The sequence below is a fragment of the Pristiophorus japonicus genome, chromosome 24 (genome assembly GCF_044704955.1).
Source record: "Pristiophorus japonicus isolate sPriJap1 chromosome 24, sPriJap1.hap1, whole genome shotgun sequence".
NCBI classification, from domain to species: Eukaryota; Metazoa; Chordata; class Chondrichthyes; family Pristiophoridae; genus Pristiophorus; species Pristiophorus japonicus.
The window spans coordinates 12,099,908-12,126,581 of NC_092000.1; the positions used below are offsets into that span (position 1 = coordinate 12,099,908).

General features: G+C 48.5%; 1 long non-coding RNA gene across 1 annotated transcript in view; it reads left to right on the plus strand.

Moving 5' to 3' along the window:
• The window catches only part of LOC139237846 (uncharacterized), an 84,943-nt gene that overhangs the window by 40,418 nt on the left and 17,851 nt on the right, over window positions 1–26,674 (plus strand). The window contains exon 2 of the long non-coding RNA XR_011588535.1: window positions 12,224–12,287. This is a non-coding gene — a long non-coding RNA (uncharacterized lncRNA). The remainder of the gene's footprint in view (window positions 1–12,223; window positions 12,288–26,674) is intronic.

Below are 26,674 nucleotides of genomic sequence, written 5' to 3' on the forward strand. Positions count from 1 at the left end.
GAGTTGACTGTTCCGCTTCATGGTCACACTCGTGACTCTACTCTCCCACTAATCTTGTGAGGGAGACACCAAGGCTAGGTGATTTGATGTCTTGAAAGTGCTGAGAGGCACAGATGATGCCGAAAGCTATTTGACTTGGATCGCGAGTGCGGAGATACAGGACACAGGTTCAGAATTAATAAGCCTCAAAGGGGACTGGAGATCAGAGGAATGTTATTCCTCCCACGGAGCAGGGGATCTGCCGAACAGATTTCCGGCCAAAGCAGCTGCAGGCATGTCAGCTAAGTCTTTTAAACTGGATCCATCGCTAAAAAAATGCTTTTGGATGCCTCTGTTTATCACACGGCAGTTGTGCAGCTCGCAAAGATAATGTTCAACTTGGTGATTCTGACTCATAAGAATATTATCCTAGAATCAGAAAGGCAAATCAGCCCATCCCTCCAGTACATTATCTCCCATCGAAGCTCATCCCTCCAGAACATTATCTCCCATCGAAGCCCATCCCTCCAGAACATTATCTCCCATCGAAGCCCATCCCTCCAGAACATTATCTATCCCATCGAAGCCCATCCCTCCAGTACATTATCTATCCCATCGAAGACCATCCCTCCAGTACATTGTCTCCCATGGAAGACCATCCCCCCAGTACATTATCTCCCATCGAAGCTCATCCCCCCAGTACATTATCTTCCATCGAAGACCATCCCTCCAGTACATTATCTCCCATCGAAGACCATCCCTCCAGTACATTATCTCCCATCGAAGACCATCCCCCCATTACATTGTCTCCCATCCAAGACCATCCCCCCAGTACATTATCTCCCATCGAAGCTCATCCCCCCAGTACATTATCTCCCATCGAAGCCCATCCCCCCAGTACATTATCTATCCCATCGAAGACCATCCCCCCAGTACATTATCTCCCATCGAAGCCCATCCCCCCAGTACATTATCTCCCATCGAAGACCATCCCCCCAGTACATTATCTCCCATCGAAGACCATCCCCCCAGTACATTATCTCCCATCGAAGCCCATCCCTCCAGTACATTATCTCCCATCGAAGCCCATCCCCCCAGTACATTATCTATCCCATCGAAGACCATCCCCCCAGTACATTATCTCCCATCGAAGCCCATCCCTCCAGTACATTATCTCCCATCGAAGCCCATCCCTCCAGTACATTATCTCCCATCGAAGACCATCCCTCCAGTACATTATCTCCCATCGAAGCCCATCCCTCCAGTACATTATCTCCCATTGAAGCCCATCCCCCCAGTACATTATCTCCCATCGAAGCCCATCCCTCCAGAACATTATCTCCCATCGAAGCCCATCCCTCCAGAACATTATCTCCCATCGAAGCCCATCCCTCCAGAACATTATCTCCCATCGAAGCCCATCCCTCCAGAACATTATCTCCCATCGAAGCCCATCCCTCGAGAACATTATCTCCCATCGAAGCCCATCCCTCCAGAACATTATCTCCCATCGAAGCCCATCCCTCCAGTACATTATCTCCCATCGAAGCCCAACCCTCCAGTACATTATCTCCCATCCAAGACCATCCCCCCAGTACATTATCTCCCATCGAAGCCCATCCCCCCAGTACACTATCTCTCCCATCAAAGCCCATCCCTCCAGTACATTATCTCCCATCGAAGCCCATCCCTCCAGTACATTATCTCCCATTGAAGCCCATCCCTCCAGTACACTATCTCTCCCATCAAAGACCATCCCCCCAGTACATTATCTCCCATCGAAGCCCATCCCCCCAGTACACTATCTCTCCCATCAAAGCCCATCCCTCCAGTACATTATCTCCCATCGAAGCCCATCCCTCCAGAACATTATCTCCCATCGAAGCCCATCCCTCCAGTACACTATCTCTCCCATCGAAGCCCATCCCTCCAGTACACTATCTCTCCCATCAAAGACCATCCCTCCAGTACATTATCTCTCCCATCGAAGCCCATTCCTCCAATACATTTTTTTTTGCATGGTAAAATGCTCTTAACATTTCTCACCCTTTGAGTTAAGGAGATAGCTGTTCTAAATTTACTTTTCATCAATGCCCTACATTCTGGGCTTACTTTGTAGTAATAGTTTGAGTTTGCCAATATCTATATATCATGCAATATTTCAGGGCACTGTGTCATCAAACAGGAGACAGCTTTGGACCCACTTCCCAACTTTCTTCAGGGCACAGTTAATGGGCACAGCAGTGCCACCTCAGCAGGGTTAAGTATAATTTGAGGAAAATTTAGAAACCGCAGGAGATCCTTTCAATCAGAAGATTCTCAGTAAGTATTCCAAAGGGGGAACTTGTAGGCATTTTAATTGGGAGTTACCTGCAACCTCAAAGGATTAGAGCTTAAGTGTAAAATATCTGTGTGCATCAAAAACTGCTGAACGCTTCTAATTCTATTCGCCAAGAATTTATTTTTTTGCTTAAATCAGGAATTCAGGATTATCTGTGGATCAGAAATGTTTCATAATGAGGGTGGCGGAGGATAGTTACATTGTCATTTTACAGCTGGATCTTGTGCTTGACTATAATATAGATGATTCATCTAATCCTATGGAAAATTCATAGCTGCAATTCCCATCCTAGTGTTGATATAGCAGAATTGGCACTTGTCTTCAAGGAATACTGTGCCAATGAGATGCTTAAAGGAGCTGTCTTCATGATAAAAATGATTTGGCAAACTTTTTGTTTGCTTGGTGAACATAATTTTTTAGAAACAGGCAAAGGCAATGAGGTCCAAGAAGTGTGGTCCTTTTTCAGGGGTCAATCCCAGTGACCTGTCTCCTCACCATGTTCATCAGCCCCAGTGACCTGTCCTCTCACCATGTCCATAAAACCCCAGTGACCTGTCCTCTCACCATGTCCATCAGCCCCAGTGACCTGTCTTCTCATCGTGTCCATCAGCCCCAGTGACCTGCCTTCTCACTATATCCATCAGCCCCAGTGATCTGCTCCCCACCATATCCAGCAACCCCATCTCTTCCCAGAAAAAAACATCTAGTTGTCTCTCAAACCCATTTATATTGTCTGCCCCAAAGTTCTTTCCTGATAACTTATTTTTCTATTGCACCTTGAATGAGACAGTCCCACCCAACATCTTTTACATGACATATTACATAGGATATACACTTCCCACCTTCTGCCACCCTGAATAGCTACTCTTTACCCCTACTCTCTGCTTTCTGTCTTGAAGCCAGCGAGCTATCCATTCTGCTACTTGTCGTCTGAGTCCGCATCCCCTGACCTTGTTCATCTGAATTATAACTTTTTAACTTGTGACCTCGGGGTATGCAAACCCATCTGGTCCAGTAAACACTTTATGACTGGATCCATTTTGTCAGTTCCCTTCATGAAATTGAGTGGGGTGTACATTCTGTCATATCTGATATATACACGCGCATACACACACACATGCATTCACACGCACACACACATTCCAATGGGAGTCACCAGGAGCTGGAATCAGGCTGGTTCTTCACCTCCCTAGCTCGGGGCAATGAAAGATTTGCAGCACGCCAATTTGCATCCTGACCACTTACAAATTAGCCAGCACAATGAAGAATGTGTTGGGTGCTTGAGTCGGGTACTGAAGGTTGGCCGTCACATTTGGAACCATGCCCCGGCAAAAGTCAAAACCTTCGGGAGAAGGTGGGCGAACCTAGGCAAGACACGACAAAACAAAACTATTTCACTGAAGCACCTCAGTGCTGGAACATAAGAACATAAGAAATAGGAACAGGAGGAGGCCATTTGGCCCCTCGGGCCTGCTCCGCCATTCAATAAGATCATGGCTGATCTGATCTTGGCCTCAACTCCACTTCCCTGTCCGTTCCCCATAACCCTCAACTCCCTTATTGTTCAAAAATCTGTCTATCTCCGCCTTAAATATATTCAATGACCCAGCCTTCACAGCTCTCTGGGGCAGAGTATTCCACAGATTCTCGACACTCTGAGAAAATAAATTCCTCCTCATCTCAGTTCTACATGGGCGAACTGAGATTCTTAAACTATGCCCCCTAGTTCTAGATTCCCCCAACATCCTCACTGCATCCACCTTGTCGAGCCTCTTCAGAATCTTATACGTTTCAATAAGATCACCTCTCATTCTTCTAAGCGCCAATGAGTATAGGCCCAACCTGCTCAACCTTTCTCCATAAGACAACCCCTTCATCTCAGTAATCAACCGAGTGAACCTTCTCTGAACTGCCTCCAATGCAAGTATACTCCTCCTTAAATAAGGAGACCAAAACTGTACGCGGTACTCTAGGTGCGGTCTCACCAATACGCTCAGTTTTATGTGAGCCATCAAACTGCACCAGCCTTTAATAAGATAGGTCTGTGAGTTAACCATATAATAACGAATCCCTATCCTTTCTCAGTCTCGTGGGAAGACCGTGGCCACATAATTAAGTTAATGTTCCAAGTTTCCACTTCCGACACCTCGAGAAAGCATTGCGAAAATGGCGAGGGCGCCTCGCAAAGAGCCAGAGGTTCTGTTTATTTCAAAGGCTTGTTTTTTCACAGTAGGTCCTTCTGGTCACTTCAGCTATTTATGTGGAGTGAATCAGACACAAGGCCGTGCCAAGCCTCTGATTCATTGTGCCGTGACTTAATCCATTCTGAATTCTTTCGGCACTGCCACAAAATGACTATCTTGTAAAGTCCGGAAAGCTGCTGTTCTCGAAAAGAATTCTCTGCTCTTTTTTTTGTTGTTGTCGTGTTTTCGTTGCACCGTTTCTCTCCTGGAGGCACTGACTCATACCGGGTGTGGTTCTTCCTTGTTCAAGTGGCCACAGTCCATGTACGAAGCAGGCCGGTGAGTCAGCAGGCCAGTGAGTCAGTGGAACATACTCGAAGGGCCATGGAGTCCACTCCTGCTCCTCTTTCTGACGTTCTATCACGGAGGGGAGTGGAGGAAAGAAAGAAAGACTTGCATTTATATAGCGCCTTTCACAAGCACCGGACGTCTCAAAGCGCTTTACGGCTAATGAGGTACTTTTTGGAGTATAGTCACTGTTGTACACGGTAACAGGTCTACAACTACAAACGTATTATTAAAACCAAGGTAAAAATCATTAAAAGGAAGACTTGCATTTATATAGCGCCTTTCACGGCCATTGGACATCTCAAAGCGCTTTACAGCCAATGAAGTACTTTTTGGAGTGTAGTCACTGTTGCAATTTGGGAAACGCAGCAGCCAATTAGCGCACAGCAAATTCCCAGAAACAGCAATGTGATAATGACCAATGAGGGATAAATATTGACCCCAGGTCAACCGGGGATAACTCCCCTGCTCTTCTTCAAAATAGTGGCCTTAGGGATCTTTTACGTCCGCCTGAGAGGGGCAGACGGGGCCTAGGTTTAACGTCTCATCCGACAGACGGCACCTCCGACAGTGCAGCGCTCCCTCAACCCTGGAAGTGTCAGCTTAGATTTTTGTGCTCGAGGCTCCGGAGTGGGACTTGAACCCACAACCTCCGGACTCGGAGGTGAGGATGCTGCCCACTGAGCCACGGCTGACATTCGGGAGGGGGCGAATTTCAGTCAAGCCTGATTCTGACCTAACCTGACCTCCGCAGGCTCTCATTTTTCAACAGGCCTCGCTGGGTGGCAATCAGAAATTGCAACTCCAGTTTAGTTTTTCCCTACCCCGACCCAAGGCGCAATGAAGCCAATTGTTGCCCTGGCTGACCCGTTTGGAAACAATTGAGACTCAAACCCGAGGCCAATATTTACCCCTCAGTGGTAGGAGTATCGGTAACCAGAGGGCGCAGGTTTAAGATAATCGGCAAAAGAACCAGAGGCGAGATGTTGGGAAAGTCCAGAATCAGGGGTCACAGTCTAAGGATAAGGGGTAAGCCATTTAGGACCGAGATGAGGAGAAACTTCTTCACTCAGAGAATTGTGAACCTGTGGAATTCTCTACCACTGAGAGTTGTTGATGCCAGTTCGTTGGACATATTCAAAAGGGAGTTAGATGTGGCCCTTACGGCTAAAGGGATCAAGGGGTATGGAGAGAAAGCAGGGAAGGGGTACTGAGGGAATGATCAGCCATGATCTTATTGAATGGTGGTGCAGGCTCGAAGGGCCGAATGGCCAACTCCTGCACCTATTTTCTATGTTTCTATGAGAATTTCTTTTTTACGCAGCGAATTGTCGTGATCTGGAACACGCTGCCTGAAAGGGCGGTGGGAGCAGATTCAATAGTAAATTTCAAACAGGGAATTGGATAAATACTTGAAGGGGGGACATTTGCAGGGCTACGGGGAAAGAACAAGGGGGAGTGGGACTAATTGGATCACTCTTTCAAAGAGCTGGCATAGGCACGATGGGTCGAATGGTCGCCTCCTGTGCGGTATCATTCTATGATTCTATAACCAACACCTAAAAAACAGATTTTCTGGTCGTTATCACGTTGGGAGCTTGCTGTGCACCCATTGGCTGCCCTGTTTCCTACATTACAACAGCGTCTACACTTGAAAAGAATTTCATTGGCTGTAGAGCACTTTGGGACATCCTGGTGTCGTGAAAGGCGCTATATAAATGCAAGTCTTTCTTCCTTCCGGTCTGGGTGGTGTAGTCTTAAACCGGTCTGTACACATTAAGTCCATCAGGGAACTTATTCTAATGACTTCTAGGGCTGTCTGTCATAGAAACATAGAAAATAGGTGCAGGAGTAGGCCATTCGACCCTTTGAGCCTGCACCGCCATTCAATATGATCATGGCTGATCATTCCCTCAGTACCCCTTTCCTGCTTTCTCTCCATGCCCCTTGATCCCTTTAGCCGTAAGGGCCATATCTAACTCCCTTTATTCATAACTCCAGAGTGAGGCACAAGCATGGTGGGCAGCCTTTTATACTGGGCCCTACACACCTATGCAGGTGACCCTCAGGTCTCCCACTGCAGTGCCCTCTGGTGGACAGCCTCTGCCACAGGGGCAGGAAACCCCGGTCTCCACCAGTTGCACCCTCTAGTGGTGCCAGCATAGTATATACACAGTGTAAACCTTATTGATGGTACATCAGGTAACAAGTCTCCATCTTATGCAACTATACAGTGACTACACAGAGAGTATAACTAGAGTCTGCATATATAACAATAAGAACATAAGAAATAGGGACAGGAGTAGACCATACGGCCCTTCAAGCTTGTTCTGCCATTCAATAAGATCATGGCTGATCTGATCATGGACTCAGCTCTACTTCCCCGCCCGCTCCCCATAACCCCTTATCCCCTTATCGTTTAATAAACCGTCTATTTCTGTCTTAAATTTATTCAATGTCCCGGCTTCCACAGCTCTCTGAGGCAGCGAAATCCACAGATTCACAACCCTCTGAGAGAAGAAATTTCTCTTTGTCACTGTTTTAAATGGGCGGCCCCTTATTCTAAGATTGTGCCCTCTAGTTCTAGTCTCCTCCATCAGTGGAAACATCCTCTCTGCATCCACCTTGTCAAGCCCCCTCATAATCTTATACATTTCGATAAGATCACCTCTCATTCTTCTGAATTCCAATGAGTAGAGGCCCAACCTCCTCAACCTTTCCTCATAAGTTAACCCCCTCATCCCTGGAATCAACCAAGTGAACCTTCTCTGAACTGCCTCCAAAGCAAGTATATCCTTTCGTAAATATGGAAACCAAAACTGCACGCAGTATTCCAGGTGTGGTTTCACCAATACCCTGTATAGCTGTAGCAAGACTTCCCTGCTTTTATACTCCACCCCCTTTCCAATAAAGGCCAAGATACCATTGGCCTTCCTGATACTCTTGCTGTGCCTGCTTACTATCCTTTTGTGTTTCATGCACAATTACCCCCAGATCCCTCTGTAGGTCCTTCCTCCCCACTCTATCCAGGCCCCTCATTTTATACACCTCCATAAGGTCTCCCCTCAACCTCCTCTGTTCAAAAGAAAACAAACCCAGCCTCTCTAATCTGTCCTCACAGTTGCCTGTTTTTACACCCGTGCTCAAGACCGATTTCACCTGCCCCCCCCCCACCCACCCCGTGGCTTTTGTGGCCACCGGCAAGATTGCCCTTCACTGCTGTGTGGCAATTTAACCGTCACCACCATCACCTACAGCTCCAATCGTACTTTTATGCCAGTTCCTGGTGCGTTGGCACCATAAATAACGTTTCCCCCCCACACATTATCAGCGCCCATAAACGGCACCATGAGCTCCATGCTGTCGTGACTGAATAGATCCAGTCAAGGTCTTTTTAAGCTAGTGATATCACCGGAACATTTACCTTTTCACTCAGCCGAAAGATTCATTTTTACAACTGTACAAATTGTGATGTACAGCGAGTTTTGTATAAACAACAACAACATGTATTTATATAGCACCTTTAACGTAGCGCTTCACAGGAGTACTATGAGATAAAATGTTTGACACCGAGCCACATAAGTAGAAATTAGCGCAGGTGACCAAAAGCTTGGTCAAAGAGGTAGGTTTTAAGGAGCGTCTTGAAGGAGGAAAGAGAGGTAGAGAGGCGGAGAGGTTTAGGGAGGGAATGCCACAGCTTGGGGCCGAGGCAACAGAAGGCACGGCCTCCAATGGTTGAGCGATTATAATCAGGGATGCTCAAGTGGGCAGAATTAGAGGAGCGCAGACATCTCGGGGAGTTGTGGGGCTGGAGGAGATTACAGAGATAGTGCGAGGGCCATGGAGAGATTTGAAACCAAGAATGAGAATTTTGAAATCAAGGCGTTCCTTAACCGGAAGCCAATGTAGGTCAGCGAGCACAGGGGGTGATGGGTGAGCAGGACTTGGTGCGAGTTAGGACAAGGGGCAGCGAGCACAGGAGGTGATGAGTGAGCGGGACTCGGTGCGAGTTAGGACACGGGCAGCTGAGTTTTGGATCACCTCTAGTTTACGTAGGGTAGAATGTGTCAGGAGTGCGTTGGAATAATCAAGTCTAGAGGTAACAAAGGCATGGATGAGGACTTCAGCAGCGGATGAGCTGAGGCGCGGGCAGAGACGGGCGATGTTACGGAGATGGAAATAGGCGGTCTTAGTTACGCTGCGGGTATGTGGCCGGGAGCTCATTTCAGGGTCAAATATGACACCAAGGTTGTGAACAGTGTGGCATACTCTCTGCAGCACAAAAAAATGATCCTAATTTGCTGATTATCTTGGGAAGTTTGAACCAATTAGGAAAATGCGTCGCACTCAATCTTAATTGTCTTAAACAGCACTCAGATTTTTACTGATCTGAAATATGCCCTGAATGTAATAACCAAAGAGATTCAGTAATGGCAAATTTCAGCTTCAAATCATCTTAATTTACAGTACATGGTGTTTCATTATTCAGTTCCCCCCTTGCCCCCAGCGCTAGTCTTGATAAAACTTTCAAAATGCAGTGCTATTTATCCCACTGTCAGTGTTAATGGCCCTGAATTTCTTCAGACATTCTGCCGGTGTATCATTGGCGGGAGTGCTGGCGAGGTTACAATGGTGCAGGGGCAGGGCGTCACTGCGGAAATTCAGGCCCGAAACTTGCAAAAGGAAAGGATTAGCAGGGCTGAGTCATTCAGAAAGTATCCAGGCGCGGAGAGTTAAGAGGATACAAGGGTGGCAACCCAGTCAAAGGAAACGGATCATGTGGCAAAGCGTGAGAGCAAAGCTTGAGCAGCTTAAGTTCATCATCTGAGAGCTTGAGATCGGATTACCCGTCTTGGACTGGCTACGGGGCGGCACTGAGCCAAGTCGGCTCAGGTGAGGATTGACTGCGTGTGGCGTCAAAGTTGCCAAACTGGAGGTGGAGGGAAAAACGAGCCCCTGCTCCTGATCGCTGTCCAAATGACTCACCTCACCACCTCCCAGAAGGTTCACCCAATGACGGGGGCGGGATTGAGATTGACTGTGGCCAATCATCTGCCAACGCCCGACGTCAAAGCTCAGACACCAAATATGGGCACGTGGGCGAGATATTGGGCAAGGTGCATTGCTCAAACGTACCCCAACGTGAGTCAAGCTCTTCAAACAAAGGGAACAACTCCCATTTTTGTTGCACCTTTCACATTCTCTGAACATCCCAAAGCATGCACACAGCAAGATCCAACAAACAGCAATGAAATAAATGGCCAATCTGTTTCCGCTTAGATGGTTGGCTTAGGGATAAATGTTGAGCAGGATAATTCCCCAGCTCTGCCTCGAATAGTGCCATGGGATTTTTTACATACCCCTGAAATGGCAGATAGAAAGACTTACATGATCAGATCAGCCATGACTTTATTAAATGGCGGAGCAGGCTCGAGGGGCCGTATGGCTCACACCTGTTCCTATTTCTTATGTTCTTATAGCACCTTTCACGATCACTGGACGTCTCAAAGCGCTTTACAGCCAATGAAATACCTTTTGAAGTGTAGGCACTGCTGTAATGTAGGAAACGCGGCAGCCAATTTGCGCACAGCAAGCTCCCACAAACAGCAATGTGATAATAACCAGATCATCTGTTTTAGTGATGTTGGTTGAGGGATAAATATTGGCCCCAGGAAACTGGGGATAACTCCCCCCGCTCTTCTTCAACATAGTACCACGGGATCTTTTACATCCACCCGAGAGAGCAGACAGGACCTCGGGTTTAACATCTCATCCGAAAGACAGCACTTCCAACAGTGCAGCACTCCCTCAGTGTGAGCCTAGAGTATGTGCTTAACTCTCCAGAGTGGAGACTTGATCCCATAAGCAGATCGCTCAGAGAGCGGATGTTACCACTGAACCATTATTGACACAACAGTCAGGAAAACATTAGAACGGGGAAAATCCCAGAGTGACTGACTGAGGGGAGGAGGTCTGATATTAATTAGAATATTTCCACATATAATATGTCGCAATTTTCACATAATGTGGTTTTCTGCCAGTGGAGGATACTAATTGAAGACAATCGCTTTCTTTAATCTCAGGGTCTTCTTGGTAGGGTTACAAGATATCCCGAGACAGGATTGTTATGATCTAGAGTTTTATGAAGTTATTTTGGTTGGTGGACTATAATATTCACTCTCCCTCATAGGGAGAGAGATAATGGATACCCAGGAGCGACTGCGAAGAAGGTTAATTACAAAGTGGTCCAAACAATACGATTCCTAGCACCGAAGTTTGCGCTGGTTATAACTGTCACCTGTGCTGTAAGGTAATATAGCAGCCTTGGGATCTCTGCAGGATATTTACTGAGTTTCATGAGATGGTTTGGGTCAAAGTCACGTCAATTGTCATGACGACAGCTGATGCACAATGACATTGATGTTGAATGATCAGTGACGTAATCTTTGGAAGTTTATCGAGTGTTAATTTACCTGTTCCAACACATGCTCCAATTCAACCATCCAACTCATTCTTTCCCCTTCACTGTGTCCAAACCAAGGTTCATCATGATGTCAAAACTGTCGAACTCTTCATCTCCCAGTATTCCTTCCCACTCTTCTCTTCCTAGTCTTCAACTGCCACTCTTCATCGCCCTCTCTTCATCTCCTTCTCTTCACTGCCCATTCTTCACTTTGGTGTATCTACTCTAACCAATTCTGCAGAATAATCGGCACATTATGGCATTAACTGTAGTTCAGTGGGTAGCACTCTCGTCTCTGAGTCAGAAGGTTGAGGGTTCAAGTCCCATTCTGTATAATCTAGGCTGATGCTCCCAGTGCAGTGCTGAGGGAGCGCTGCAGTGGCGGAGGTGCCGTCTTTCGGATGAAACATCAAACCGAGGCCCTGTCTGCTCTCTCAGGTGGACGTAAAAGATCCCATGGCACTTTCGAAAGAAGAGCAGTGGAGTTATCCCTGGTGTCCTGCCCAATATTTATCCCTCAATCAACAGCACCAAAAACAGATTATCTGGGTCATTATCACATTTGTGTGTGGGAGCTTGCTGTGCGCAAATTGTCTGCCGCGTTTCCTACATTACAACAGTGACTACACTTCAAAAAGTATCTCATTGGCTGTAAATGCAAGTCCTTCTTTATTGTGCTCTAAAGTGTGGCAGCGATACTCGAGGTGTTAATATTGTTGGAGCGTTTGTGCTTGTGGAGGGAGCTTAGGAGTGGGTGGGTGGGTCAGCATTTAGGCCTGAATGGTGCTGGAGTAAGCTCTGGGGGAGGGACATGGGGCTATCCTCAGTAACAGTGGCATTGTGCAACAGCAGATCAGAGAACTATCATGTGATGGTGACTCACACTCATACTGTTTTGTCCCGGTACAGATGAAAGGCTTGGTGTCGACTGGAAGAATGAGCTCCGCACAGACCAATGAGACCATCGGACTGGGTAAGAGAAGCTTCTGATCATTAAGTGGAGCGAGAAGGCAGAGCTCTGAACCACCTCGACCAAGATTTTATGCAAGTGCTATTGGTTAAGTTCCTATTAACAGCTGAAAAGATGGTCGATTATATATATTTTTTAAATCACTTCCAATGCAGTGAGAGTCAAGTCTATTAAAAAAAAGAAGCATTAGCTTGTGTCCTTTGGGGAAAGCACGATACAGTGGTTGCTTAGGAACATGCATAACAATGATTATAATACAATCGGAAAGTAAGGACAAACACTCCAATGCTTGCACACCATTAAACAAATAGGATCACCTGCATTCAAGGGAGCCAAGCACTAGACCATTAACGTACTACTCCATACTGCAATGGGCTGCTGAATTTTCTAACGATGAGTTTTAAGTATTGGCAAATGGAACCCGCTTTCATTTCAGGCACCCAGTCCAGGTGTGGCTATAGTCCGCCCTAACAATTACGGGTACGGTAGCATAGTGGTTATGCCACTGGATTAGTAATCCACAGGCCTGGACTAATGATCCAGAGACATGAGTTTAAATTCACCATTAGACTTACGTTTATATAGCGCCTTTCACGACCTCAGTGTAATGTGTGTACATAAGATCTGCCCACCAACAGGGGGCACTACAGTCGGAGGTCCTCATCATTATCATAGGCAGTCCCTCGAAGAGAGGGTGACTTGCTTCCACACCAAGAAGGGATGGGTTTAATGAAGGACCTAATATTCCAGATCCCGAACTACATCCTGAAGGGTGGAAGATGCCTGTGCGTGGATTTTTTTAACGTGGGGTGGCCGTTGCACACCAGCCACCACACGGGCTTGACAGAGCTAGGTCTTGGTCCAGTGGCAAGGATTACCCAGGACGACTGGAGACCAGCTCTGCTGCACGGACCTAGTGCCATACACATATCGCAGTGTGGGCTGGGCCCGTGCTGCCCCTGGGCCCTCGCCTCTTCTGGGCCTCGATCACGTCGCTCCACGATCACGCGCCGCTCCTTCGCCCCGACCTCGCCACTCCTGCTGTACCTGCCCACGCTCCAATCACCGACCTGGATTATGGTGACGTCCAGTCCAGTTGCCCTCTTCACTGCCGTCGCCAACCTGCACCAGCTTGCACTGCTCCCTGGAGTGATATGCTCCTTTTAAGTCCGCTGGTGTTCCCCGTTGCGCTGCTGAGAGCTGGGGGAACGTGAGTCAACGTGCCTGCTCCTGAGTGGTTGAACGAGCACGGGCATGGACTTCAGGGGAGGCGCGGATCGGGCTGTTCATGTCAACCGTAAATAGTCTGTCGTTGTTCCCTCCCGCATAAATAGACAACAGCTTGAGCAAAGTACCTCAATAGTAGTCGGTGCAGTCACCAGCGGGAGGTGGCGGAGGGGATAGAATTAGCAACATTTCATACCTTCACAATTAAAACCCAGGTCTGACTTGTAGCAGTGACTGCAGTATGGGTGGAGCCCCCAAGTGCTTTCACACAGACAGTTTGCAGAATCTCTGCAAAGTGGCAGGTTTTGCAAAGTGGGAAGTGTGATGTTTTCAGTACGGCATCACAAACACGCACAGCTTTAAGATGGCTGATATCTTCAGGGAACCCCTGCCGGGTGACCTGAACTGATTCCCGGGATGGCGGGACTGACCAATCAAGAAAGACTGGATCAACTGGAGTTCAGACGAATGAGAGGGGATCTCATAGAAACGTTTAAAATTCTGACGGGTTTAGACATTTGGATGCAGGAAGAATGTTCCCAATGTTGGGGAAGTCCAGAACCAGGGGTCACAGTCTAAGGATAAGGGGTAAGCCATTTAGGACCGAGATGAGGAGAAACTTCTTCGCCCAGAGAGTGGTGAACCTGTGGAATTCTCCACCACAGAAAGTAGTTGAGGCCAATTCACTAAATATATTCAAAAAGGAGTTAGATGTAGTCCTTACTACTAGGGGGATCAAGGTGTATGGCGAGAAAGCAGGAATAGGGTACTGAAGTTGCATGTTCAGCCATGAACTCATTGAATGCCGGTGCAGGCTCGAAGGGCTGAATGGCCGACTCCTGCACCTATTTTCTATGTTTCTACGTTGTTGTAAACAGCGCTGGCCTGCAATGCCACAGTAACCCACCGGGTGGAGCGATATATATTACAGGCAGGGCAGAGGGTGGGAGGAGGTGGTTGATACAAAGAGACAGGAACAGATTGTGTCAAAGTCTGCGCGAGTATTAATGGTAAGTACTGCAGGGAATCGAATACGGCCAGGGTGATCTCCTGGGCTAGTTTCCATCGCCTGGATGGGTCGGAGAGGATTTGCCCAGATTTTTTTCTCCCTAAATTGGCCTGGGTTTTTATCTGGTTTTTTGCCTCTCCCAGGAGATCACATGGCTCCGGTTGGGGTGGAGTGCAGAATGTTTCGGTGTAAGGGGTGTCGCAGTTGTGTGGGGCGGACTGGTTGGGCCGGGTGCTCTTTACCTGCCCGCCATTGTTCATTGTTCATCGGTTTATGTGTAACCTTCAGGGCTGCTGACCGAGGGCCGCGCGGCTCTTTGTCGGCCGGCGCGGACACGATGGGCCGAATTGGCCTCCTTCTGCTCTGTAGGTTTCTATGTTTCTATGTTTCTGATTGGGCTGTAGGCAAACCTAGCAGCCAAATGCCAGAGAAAATGAGGGGGGAATTTAAGGCCCCGGAAGGTGAAAGGGGGAAATCCGGGAGAAAAACGCCGGTGTTGGGGGAGGTTAGCGGCCGTGGAGTGGGTGTGTCGCTGATGCAAGACCTGCCCCGCAGTGTGAGCGGATCAGCTTGACCAAAAAACTCCGGGGTAAAGCCAAACTAGGCCGCACCTGCCTGACACCGTAAACACCTGTGCCGCATCTTATCCCAGATATGGCTCAGCCTTCTCCCGACCCGTTCTAGCGGAGATGCCACGGAAAATAGCAACCGGGACTGAGGCGCTGTGAGTGTCACGCGGGCCAGGGCCTTGTCCAATGCATCGCCGCTGAGGCATCCCGAGTGACCGCTCAACCTTTCTCTTCCTCCAGGCCAGATTGTTAAGGTGACTGAGGCTTTTTGCCCAGTGTAGTTTGTCACATTTAGGTTCTCCAACCGAGTCCCGCTCACCCATTACCCCCTGTGCTCGCTGATCTACATTGGCTCCCGGTTAAGCAATGCCTCAATTTCAAAATTGTCATCCTTGTTTTCAAATCTGGCCTCACCCCTCCCTATTTCTGTAACCTCCTCCAGCCCCACAAACCACCCCCCCCCCGCCCCACCCCTCCCGAGATGTCTGCGCTCCTCAAATTCTGCGCTCCTCCTGAGCATTCCCTGATTATAATCGCTTAACCATCGGCGGCCGTGCCTTCTGTTGCCTGGGCCCCAAGCTCTGGAACTCCCTCCCTAAACCTCTCCATCTCTCTTCCCTCCTTCAAGACGCTCCTTAAAACCGACCTCTTTGACCAAGCTTTTGGTCATCTGCCCTAATTCCTCCTTATGTGGTTCGGTGTCAAATTTTGTTTGGTAATCACTCCTGTTTTACTACATTGAAGGCGCCAGGTAAACGTAAGTCGCTGCTGCTGTTGTCAAGGAGACTTTCGGTCCAAAACCAATCGTGGGTTTATGCCTGTCATGGTGTTAGCATTGTGGTTTGACCAGACGCAACAGAAGTTGCCATTTATCACTGAAGACAGCGCTGTTTGATAGTTTTTCTGTGGGCTTCGATATTAATGGAAACTATGCTGGTTCGGAAAGATCCCCACTCAGGGCTATTAAATTGTGACCATTAATTTATTGTCTTTTCTCGGCAGCCAAAACGTGCTGTTTTCTTTTCCACTGACAGCTCTTGCCATATATTGTACTGCCGACGTTCCAAGCTCACACTACCCTCAGGGAGCCTGCTCTTCCCGCCGGCCAAGCTGGGGAATGGGAGGCACCACAGCCCGACGTACTGTGTGGCCCAGCTTAGCACGCCGTCGGCAGAACAACTCGGGGAAAGTGGGCCTTCTGCATTAAAAAAAAGTAGATACGTGCTGTTTTGTACAGCCGCCATTCAGGATAACACACGGGCTCCAGTGCGTTATGTGCAGGATGATACGCACCGTCGGCTCAACAACTCGCGCCGCAAAATAAAGATTCACCTCATCTCCCCCTCCACCCCCCCCCAACCCCGGTTCACTTGCCCTCACTGTGCAAATGAAGGGTATGGTAGCACAGTGGTTATGTTATGAGGGGGCTTGACAAGGTGGATGCAGAGAGGATGTTTCCACTGATGGGGGAGACTAGAACTAGAGGGCACAATCTTAGAATAAGGGGCCGCCCATTTAAAACTGGGATGAGGAGGAATTTCTTCTCTCAGAGGGTTGTAAATCTGTGGAATTCGCTGCCTCAGAGAGCTGTGGAAGCTGGGACATTGAATAAATTTAAGGCGGAGATAGACAGTTTCTTAACCGATAAGGGAGTAAGGGGTTATGGGGAGCGGGCAGGGAAGTGGAGCTGAGTCCATGATCGGATCAGCCATGATTGTATTAAATGGCGGAGCAGGCTCGAGGGGCCGTATTGGCCTACTCCTGCTCCTATTTCTTATGTTCTTATGTTATTCGACTAGTGCTCCAGAGAACTGGACTGATGATCCGGGAGACTTGAGTCCAAATCCCACCAAGGTAGCTGGAGGAATTTAAAATCAGTTAATTAAAAAAAAATCTGGAATTAAAAAAAGCTCGCATCAGTAATGGTGACTATGAAACTACCGGATTGTCGGACAAAGAACCATCTGGTTCACTAATGTCCTTTAGGAAAGGAATTCTGCCGTCCTTACCCGGTCTGGGCCTGTATGTGACTCCAGACTCACAGCAACGTGGTTGACTCTTAACTTGCTCTCTGAAATGGCGGCTCACCACCACCTTCTCGAGGGCAATTAGGGATGGGCAATAAATGCCAGCCTTGCCGGCGACGCCCACATCCCGTGAACAAATTGTTTTTTTAAGTGATAAGATTGAACCCAGCTAGAGACTGGGGTCGTGTTTGCACGGCAAGTCGAAGTTAGTTGGTGCCTGCAGTGTCCTACAGGAACCTACGGCTAAAATGATCGGGTTGTTCTCAAAGAGCATAATTAATGCCTAAACGGTCTGAGGCTTTTCGATCCGTTCGTTTCCGAACAATTTTCAGTTCGACTCTTAAGTTCACAAACCCTGTTTGAACTGGTTGCTGTTATAATTGCAGGAATGTTGTTCCTTCCAACAGACTTGTTCTGAAATCGCCGGAAATCCGACTCCCACTGAGCGATCCCAATCTTACGATCCCTCTGTAATTGTCCCAGTGTTTCCTCCTGCTTTCCTGAAGACTCACGTTGGGCAAGTGGTTCGCAGACGTGACCATCCGCAGATACCTCGCTCAAGAGGCCCTTCTTCCACAGCCTGGGCAGTGGCCGATGGCTATTTGAGTGGCTAGGCCACCATAGCCAAGGTCCATTGTTCAGCTTGACTTTGCTCACGAGCAGGCGCTTTACCAGGGAGGCTTTGAGGGTGTCCTTGTAACGTTTCCTCTGCCCACCTTTGGCTCGTTTGGCGCAAAGGCGTTCCGAGTAGAACCTCAAAGCCTCCCTCATAAAGTGCAACATCCCCACCGACACCTGGGGGTCCCTGGCCAAAGAACCCCCCCTAAGTGAAGGAAGTGCATCCGGGAGGGCGCTGAGCACCTCGAGTCTCGTCGCCGAGAGCGTGCGGAAATCAAGCGCAGGCCGCGGAAGGAGCGTGCGGCAAACCAGTCCCACCCACTCTTTCCCTCAACCACTGTCTGTCCCACCTGTGACAGGGACTGTGGCTCTCGTATTGGACTGTACAGTAACCTGAGAACTCATGCTAAGAGTGGAAGCAAGTCTTCCTCGATTCTGAGGGACTGCCTATGATGATGATCACGAGCAGGCAACAACAATGTTTTGCATCTATATAGCGCCTTTATACATAGGAAAATGTCCCAAGGCGTAATCGGTCTAGGATTGACACCGTCTCAAAAGAAGGCGACATTAGAACAGGTGACCAAAAGCTTGGCCAAAGCGTAGTTTTTAAGGAGAGAGAGCCGGAGAGATTTAGGGAGGGGGGGTTCCCGAGTTTACGACCTAGACGGTTCAAGGCATTAGTGGGACGACGGGAGTTGGGAGGCACAAGAGGCCAGAATTGGAGGAGCGCAGAGATCTCGGAGGGTTGCATGTTCTGGCCAATATTTATCCCTCAACCCGCACCGCTAAACTGGTCATTATCACAGTGCTGTTTGTGGGAGCTTGCTGTGCGCAAATTGGCTGCCGCGTTTCCCACATTACAACGGTGACTACACTCCAAAAAGTACTTCATTGGCTGAAAAGCGCTTTGGGATGTCCTGAGTGTAGTGTATGAAATGATACAATGAACTCCGTATTGTGAGCCAGTGACTAGGTGTAACCTGGTCGTCTTTAATGGCTTCCAAAAGTGAAGATACAAAGGTGAAGTTCAGGTTATAAACCAGGCCCAGCACAAGCGTACCTATGACCCTAGGACCTCCGAAGAAGGAGCGGCAAGAATCCGTAGAGGGAAGTGACCGGGGCCCAGGAGAGGCGTGAGTTCGGGGCCAGAGGAGGCGAGGGCCCAGGGGCAGCACAGGCCCAGCCCACACTGCGATATGTGCACGCGCTCGGTCTGTGCAGCAGAGCTGGTCTCCAGTCGTCTTGGGTAATCCTTGCCACTGGACCAAGACCTGACTCTGTCAAGCCCGTGTGGTGGCTGGTGTGCAACGGTCACCCCACGCTAAAAAAATCCACGCACAGGCATCTTTCAGCCTTCAGGATGTAGTTCGGGATCTGGAATATTAGGTCCTTCATTGAACCCATCCCTTCTTGGTGTGGAAGCAAGTCACCCTCTCTTCGAGGGACTGCCAAGGATGATGATGAGGACATCCGACTGTAGTGCCCCCTGTTGGTGGGCAGACCTTACACTGAGGTCGTGAAAGGCGCTATATAAACGTAAGTCTGCCTTTCTTTACCCACAGCTGCTTCCAGCAGACACACACAGCACAGCTTCCATCGCTAGGTGGGTCTGTTTCAGCTCTGTCACAGTCTGAGGAAGCGGAAGTGGGTGTCTGGACAAGGCAATTAAGAGAAAGCTTTGCTCGCAATACCTCTGCAACAAAAAAACACGAGCGTTTCTGGAGCGATTTGGGGAACCGGGGAGAAGGAGTGCGGGTAGCTGGGGGGGGGTTGCTGAATCTCTCCAGTTGATCACGTAATCGTGCTGGCAGCAATTCTTATTAAGCTTGCAACCCCCAGTTTCTCGCAGAATACGATGTGAGCGAATTGGAAAGGGCGTTGCAAAGCAAACACTCACACACTATTGTCCCCGATGATTGCCCTCTCCAAAAGAGAGAAAAAAAAATTAAGCAGGAAAGCTACAGTAGTTTAAAAATAAATTATATGCTGTAAAAAGTATATTGAAAGCATTTCCTTTCCCCTGCCCCCCCCCTCCCCTTTGAAGAGTTGAAAGGGCCTCTCTCTATCAAATCCCTGGGTAACTACTGTGGAGCGATGCAGTGGAAAGTATTGGGCCATGAGAGTTACTTGAGACTGATTATGTTGGTTTCCTCTGACACCGGGTTCAAGCCAGCCAACAATCAACAAGAATCGTTCTCCTGCCTCGATTGTACGTAGGCGTTTGTTTAGTTGACGGGTTTATGGGGCCGCTAAGTGCTGGGACGTTGAACAGTGCTGAAATCCTGGAACATCTGGTCAAGCCTGAGAACCTCGTGATTAATTTCATGTCGGACCCATCTGGCAATTAGGTTTCGCGAGCTTCAAGGTGAGGGCTGTAAGATACTTGGGGAGTGGGATATTTCCCCACTCGGGCACCCCCCCCCCGCGTGCCGGCATCGAGCATTCCCAGGATGGGTACGTCTCCTCCAGCCCTCCGAGATCTCCGCGCTCCTCCAATTCTGACCTCGTGCCCATCCCCGATTTGAATCGCTTCACCGTTGGGGGGGGGGGCCGTGCCTTCACAAACATTAGCGTCCTCGTCCAGGCCAACATCCCCAGCATCGAAGCACTGACCGCACTCGATCAGCTCCGCTGGGCAGGGCCACATTGTCCGCATGCCAGACGCGAGACTCCCAAAGCAAGCGCCCTACTCGGAACTCGTCCACGTCAAACGAGGCAAAGGCGGGCAGAGGAAACGTGACAAGGAACACCCTCAAAGCCTCCCTGATAAAGTGCGACATCCCCACCGACACCTGGGAGTCCCTGGCCATAGACCGCCCTAAGTGGAGGAAGTGCATCCGGGAGGGCGCTGAGCGCCTCGAGTTTCGTCGCCGAGAGCATGCAGAAATCAAGCGTAGGCAGCGGAAAGAGCGTGCGGCAAACCTGTCCCACCCACCCCCTTCCCTCAACGACTGTCTGTCCCACCTGTGACAGGGACTGTGGTTCTCGTATTGGACTGTTCAGCCACCTAAGGACTTATTTTAAGAGTGGAAGCAAGTCTTCCCCGATTCCGAGGGACTGCCTATGATGATGATGATGTCTAGGCCCTAACAACAACAACAACTTGTATTTATATAGCACCTTTAAAGTAGTGAAACGTCCCGAGGCGCTTCACAGGGATATTATGAGACTAAAAATTTGACCCTGAGTCGCATAAGCAGTAATTAGCGCAGGTGACCTAAAGCTTGGTCAAAGAGGTAGGTTTTAAGGAGCGTCTTGAAGGAGGAAAAAGAGGCGCAGAGGTTTAGGGAGGGTGTTCCAGAGCTTGGGGCCTCAGCAGCTGAAGGCACGGCCACCAATGGTTGAGCGATTATAATCAGGAATGCTCGAGAGGGCAGAATTAGAGGAGCGCAGATATCTTGGGGAGGGGGTTGTGGGGCTGGAGGAGATAAGGGAATAAGGGGTTATGGGGAGCGGGCAGGGAAGTGGGCCTGAGTCCATGATCGGATCAGCCATGTTCGTATTAAATAGCGGAGCAGGCTCGAGGGGCCAGATGGCCTACTCCTGCTCCTATTTCTTATGTTCTTACGTACAGAGATAGGGAGGGGCAAGGCCATGGAGGGATTTGAAAACAACATAGAAACATAGAAGTATAGAAATTTACAGCGCAGCAGGAGGCCATTTCGGCCCATCGTGTCTACGCTGGCCGACAAAGAGCCACACGGCCCTCGGTCAGCAACCCTAAAGGTTACATACAAACCCATGAACAATAACGGAAAGGCAAAGAGCAAACAAGGACGAGAATTCTGAAATCGAGGCGTTGCTTAACCAGGAGCCAATGGAGGTCAGCGAGCACAGAGGGTGATGGGTGAACGGGACTTGATGCAAGTTAGGATACGCCCTGGAATTCCCTCCCTAAACCTCTCCTCCTTCAAGACGCTCCTTAAAGCCTACATCTATGACCAAGCTTGTAATCGCCATTCCTAGCATCTCCTCACGTGGCTAATTTAGTTCGGTAACGCTCCTGTGAAGTGCCTTGCGAGGTTTTGCTATGTTAAAGGCGCTATACAAATGCAAGCTGCAGTTGTTGGAGGGAGAAGGTATTGAGGGATAGGCTGAGAAGGGAGGTAGGTGGGATTGATATATCAAAAAGAGACAAGGTTGGCAAGCATAGCATAGTGGAATAGAGACTTCCGCTTCACCTCTGGCGGCTGGATTTGAATCCAGCCCAGACTGAGGGTCCGAAGTAAGATGAGTGTCGGCAATCACAAACCAGTTTCCAGTGGGCATGGGCCGACAGCACAAAGCTACTCCTAATTCATAAGAACATAAGGACATAAGAAATAGGAGCAGGAGTCGGCCATTTGGCCCCTCGAGCCTGCTCCGCCATTCAATATCATGGCTGATCTGATCTTAGGCTCAGCTCCACTTCCCCACACGTTCCCCATTAGCCTTATCGTTCAAAAATCTGTCTATCTCCATCTTAAATATAATCAATGACCCAGCCTCCACAGCTCTCTGGGGCAGAGAATTCCAAAGATTTACAACCCTCTGAGAGAAGAAATTCCTCCTCATCTCAGACGTAAATGGGACTCCTTATTCTGAAACTATGCCCCCGAGATTCTAGATTCCCCCATGAGGGGAAACAACCTCTCTGCATCTACTTTGTCGAGCCTCCTCAGTATCTTATATGTTTCAATAAGATCACTCTCATTCTTCTAAACGCCAATGAGTACAGGCCCAACCTGCTCAACCTTTCTTCATAAGACAACCCCTTCATCTCAGGAATCATCCTAGTGAACCTTCTCTGAACAGCCTCCAATGCAAGTATATCCCTCCTTAAATAAGGAGGCTAAAATTGAATGCAGTACTCTAGGTGTGGTCTCACCTTAATTCCCCCCAAATTTATCGACCTCTGTCTTGAATATACTCAATGACTGAGCCTCCACAGCCCTCTGGGGTAGAGAATTCCAAAGATTCACCACTCTCTGAGGGAAGAAATTTCTCCTCATCTCAGTCCTAAATGGCCGACCCCTTATTCTGAGACTGTGACCCCTGGTTCTAGACTCCTCAGCCCAGGGAAACACCCTCCCTGCATCTACCCTGTCAAGCCCAGTGGCCAACGTCCACATTTTGAGCTTGTTTCGGTCTCTCTGTCCATTCTCCCTACTTTAGGAAGGATGTCAAGGCCTTGAAGAGGGTACAGGAGAGATTTGCTAAGATGATACCAGGGATGAGAGGCTTCAGTCATGAGGAGAAACTTGGGAAGTTGGGGCTTTTTATTTCATAGAACTACCATGATCTTATTGAATGGCGGAGCAGGCTCGAGGGACCAGGTGGCCTACTCCTGCTCCTATTTCTTATGTTCTTGTTTATCAGAGGAAAATAATCAGTGATCTGATAGCATTATGGAGGGCTTTAATAACATTTCCAAAGATTCACCACCCTCTGAGTGAAGAGATTTCTCCTCATCTCAGTCTTAAATGGCCGACCCTTATGTTCTTATCGATAAGGGAATAGGGGTTATGAGGAGCGGGCAAGGAAGTGAACCTGAGTCCATGATCAGATCAGCCATGATCGTATTGAATGGCGGAGCAGGCTCGAGGGGACATATGGCCTACTCCTGCTCCTATTTCTTATGTTCTTATAACCCCTTACTCTGAGACTGTGACCCCCTAGGTGAGTGGGAAAATACATGGCAGATGCAGTATAATGTGGATAAGTGTGACGTTATCCACTTTGGTGGAAAAATAAGGAAGGTAGATTATTATCTGAATGGTGACAGATTAGTAAAAGGGGAGGTGCAACGAGACCTGGGTGTCATGGTACATCAGTCATTGAAAGTTGGCATGCAGGTGCAGCAGGCAGTAAAGAAAGCTAATGGCATGTTGGCCTTCATAGCGAGAGGATTTGAGTATAGGAGCAGGGAGGTCTTGCTGCTGTTGTACAGGGCCTTGATGAGACTACACCTTGAATATTGTGTACAGTTTTGGTCTCCTAATCTGAGGAAGAACATTCTTGCTATTCAGGGAGTGCAGCGAAGGTTCACCAGACTTATTCCTGGGATGGCAGAACTGACATATGAAGAAAGACTGGATCAACTAGGCTTATATTCACTGGAATTTAGAAGGATGAGAGGGGATCTCATAGAAGCATATAAAATTCTGACGGGACTGACAGGTTAGATGCAGGAAGAATGTTCCCGATGTTGGGGAAGTCCAGAACCAGGGGTCACAGTCTAAGGATAAGGGCTAAGCCATTTAGGACCGAGATGAGGAGAAACTTCTTCACTCAGAGAGTGGTGAAACTGTGGAATTCTCTACCACAGAAAGTTGTTCAGTCCAGTTCATTGGATATATTCAAAAGGGAGTTAGATGTGGCCCTTACGGCTAAAGGGATCGGGGGTATGGAGAGAAAACAGGAATGGGGTACTGAAATTGCATGATCAGCCATGATCATATTGAATGGTGGTGCAGGCTCGAAGGGCCGAATGGCCTACTCCTGCACCTATTTTCTATGTTTCTAGACTCCCCAGCCAGGGGCTGAAATATCAGCAATGAATCATCCCTTAACTCTCTGGCAATCTGTGAGGTCCTCGCCCAGAAGCAGATAGCATGCGTCCTGCAGTGACATGGAGCTCATAAGACGCCACCACTGCATTGCTGAGATGCTTGCACTGGTGGGAAAGGACGTTATATAGGTTCTTCACATCTGCCCTGCAAGCGAGAGAGAGTCGTGTCGCCCCTCTTGCTCGTAAAATAATTCCTCTTTGTGCCAGCAGCCTGGCTGGGCTGGGTTAATTGTTTGTGCGTTAGGGCGGAGCGAGGCGGTGGGGGAGGGAAGGGCCAGAAAGATGTGTGAGATGCAAACAAAGTATATGCACACCCATGGAACCACCGAGTATCTTCCCATGGGGTTTTCTCTCTCGCTCTCTAGTTGCACACTCAGCAGCTGGCCGATGGATTTGTACCAGCTTACTCGACCAGAAACTTACTGCAAGGATTAAAACGTTTAATGGTGGCGGGGGCGGGCTGCTGGGAGCAAGGGATGGGAGGTTTTACAGCCCTGTTAAACGATATCTCCTTTATGGTCTGCTTCACTCACTAAATACCATGCAGCTGCAGAATGTTATTGCCAGCCGTTAAAGCCTAACTATAGATTTTGTTTGCAATGCTGGAGGCATTCTGCGGAGGCCAAATGAAAGGAGCACGAAGGAGCAGACCATCAAAGTAGACTCTCCCGCGCCACCATCGCCCAGCAGTGTAGTTTGTCTTTAAATTCCGGAGAGCTCCCGGCTCCGGTCAAAATCCAGTGCTTGAAAGCTCTCGAACAGCACCTTAAGACTGCATGAACAAAGTTCTGTTGCTCACCCACCTTCTTGAATGGATCGTTCCACTCGAGGGCTGTGATTTCACTTATGACATCATAAATGGATCAGCCCATTGAGAACAAGAGGGAGGGGGAAGCATATGTTTGACTCCTTCCATGATATTGCCAATCATTCCTGTGAACCTCTTAAAGGCCCCCTGTCCCCAGCGCAATATGTCGCTTGCTATGTACAATAACATGGCGCCCAAATTCACTTTGACATAAAAGTGCGCGAAATAAAACCGTCACATTTTCTGCCGGAGGTTTTTCTCAGGTGATGAGAGAATGGAACTCAGCATCTTATTTCGTAGGATTTTTTTTAAAAATTCATTCACGGGATGTGGGCGTCGCTGGCAAGGCCGGCATTTCTTGCCCGTCCCTAATTATCACTGAGTGTCTCGCTGGGCCAGTTCAGAGGGCAGTTAAGAGTCAACCACATTGCTGTGGGTCTGGAGTCACATATAGGCCCAGACCGGGTAAGGGCGGCAGATTTCCTTCCCTGAAGGACATTAGTGAACCAGAGGGGTTTTTAACGACAATCCGGTGGTTTCATGGTCACCATTACTGATACTAGCTTTTTATAGAAATTTACAGCACAGAAACAGCCCATTCGGCCCAACTGGTCCGTGCCGGTGTTTATGCCCCACACCACCCCATCAGCATAAACCTTCTATTCCTTTCTCCCTCGCCTACTTACCTCGCTTCCCCTGAAATACATCTACACTATTCATTCACTCGGATGTGGGACTTTGGGGGAACTGGGATCCAGCACTGCTCTCTCATCTTTTCCTGTTCTCCGGCAAAAGGGATGAGAATTCCCCTTCGGGGACAGGGGCATTTGTGTTTACACTTTGGCTGTGAAAGCGCTTTGGGACGTCCGGTGGTCGTGAAAGGCGCTGTATAAATGCAAGTCTTTCTTTCTTGACCAATTGAAATGGCCCTACTGAAAGTGTACTGTTTGGTCGAGCAATTGATCTTGTAGTTTGTTCTTCTAGTGTGAAGAAGTTTCTCCTCATCTCAGCCATTTAGGACCAAGATAAGGAGAAACTTCTTCAGTCAGAGAATTGTGAACCTGTGGAATTCTCTGCCACAGAAAGTTGTTGAGGCCAGTTCGTTATATATATTCAAAAGGGAGTTAGATGTGGCCCTTACAGCTAAAGGGATCAAGGGGTATGAAGGGAAAGCAGGAATGGGGTACTGAGGGAATGATCAGCCATGATCTTACTGAATGATGGTGCAAGCTCGAAGGGCTGAATGGCCTGCTCCTGCACCTATTTTCTATGTTTCTATGTTTCCTTTCCCCCTTGGGAAGTGCATTGTCTTCACTTTATAATTCATATTAACTTCTGGGTGTTGGTTAATAAAACACCACTGTATTTTGTCAGGGATCCAATGCATTCTAGTAAGCGCTACCATTTTGCAAAGTCCAGATCCAACACATTACTATAAAAGGGCTTCATTCGCTTTGGGTAAGAGTTTGCAATCCTTCTACAAATACTTCTACAAGGAAAAACTTGCATGGCTATGGGGAAAGAGGAAGGGAGTGGGACTAATTGCATTTCAAAGAGCTGGCACAGACACGATGGTCCG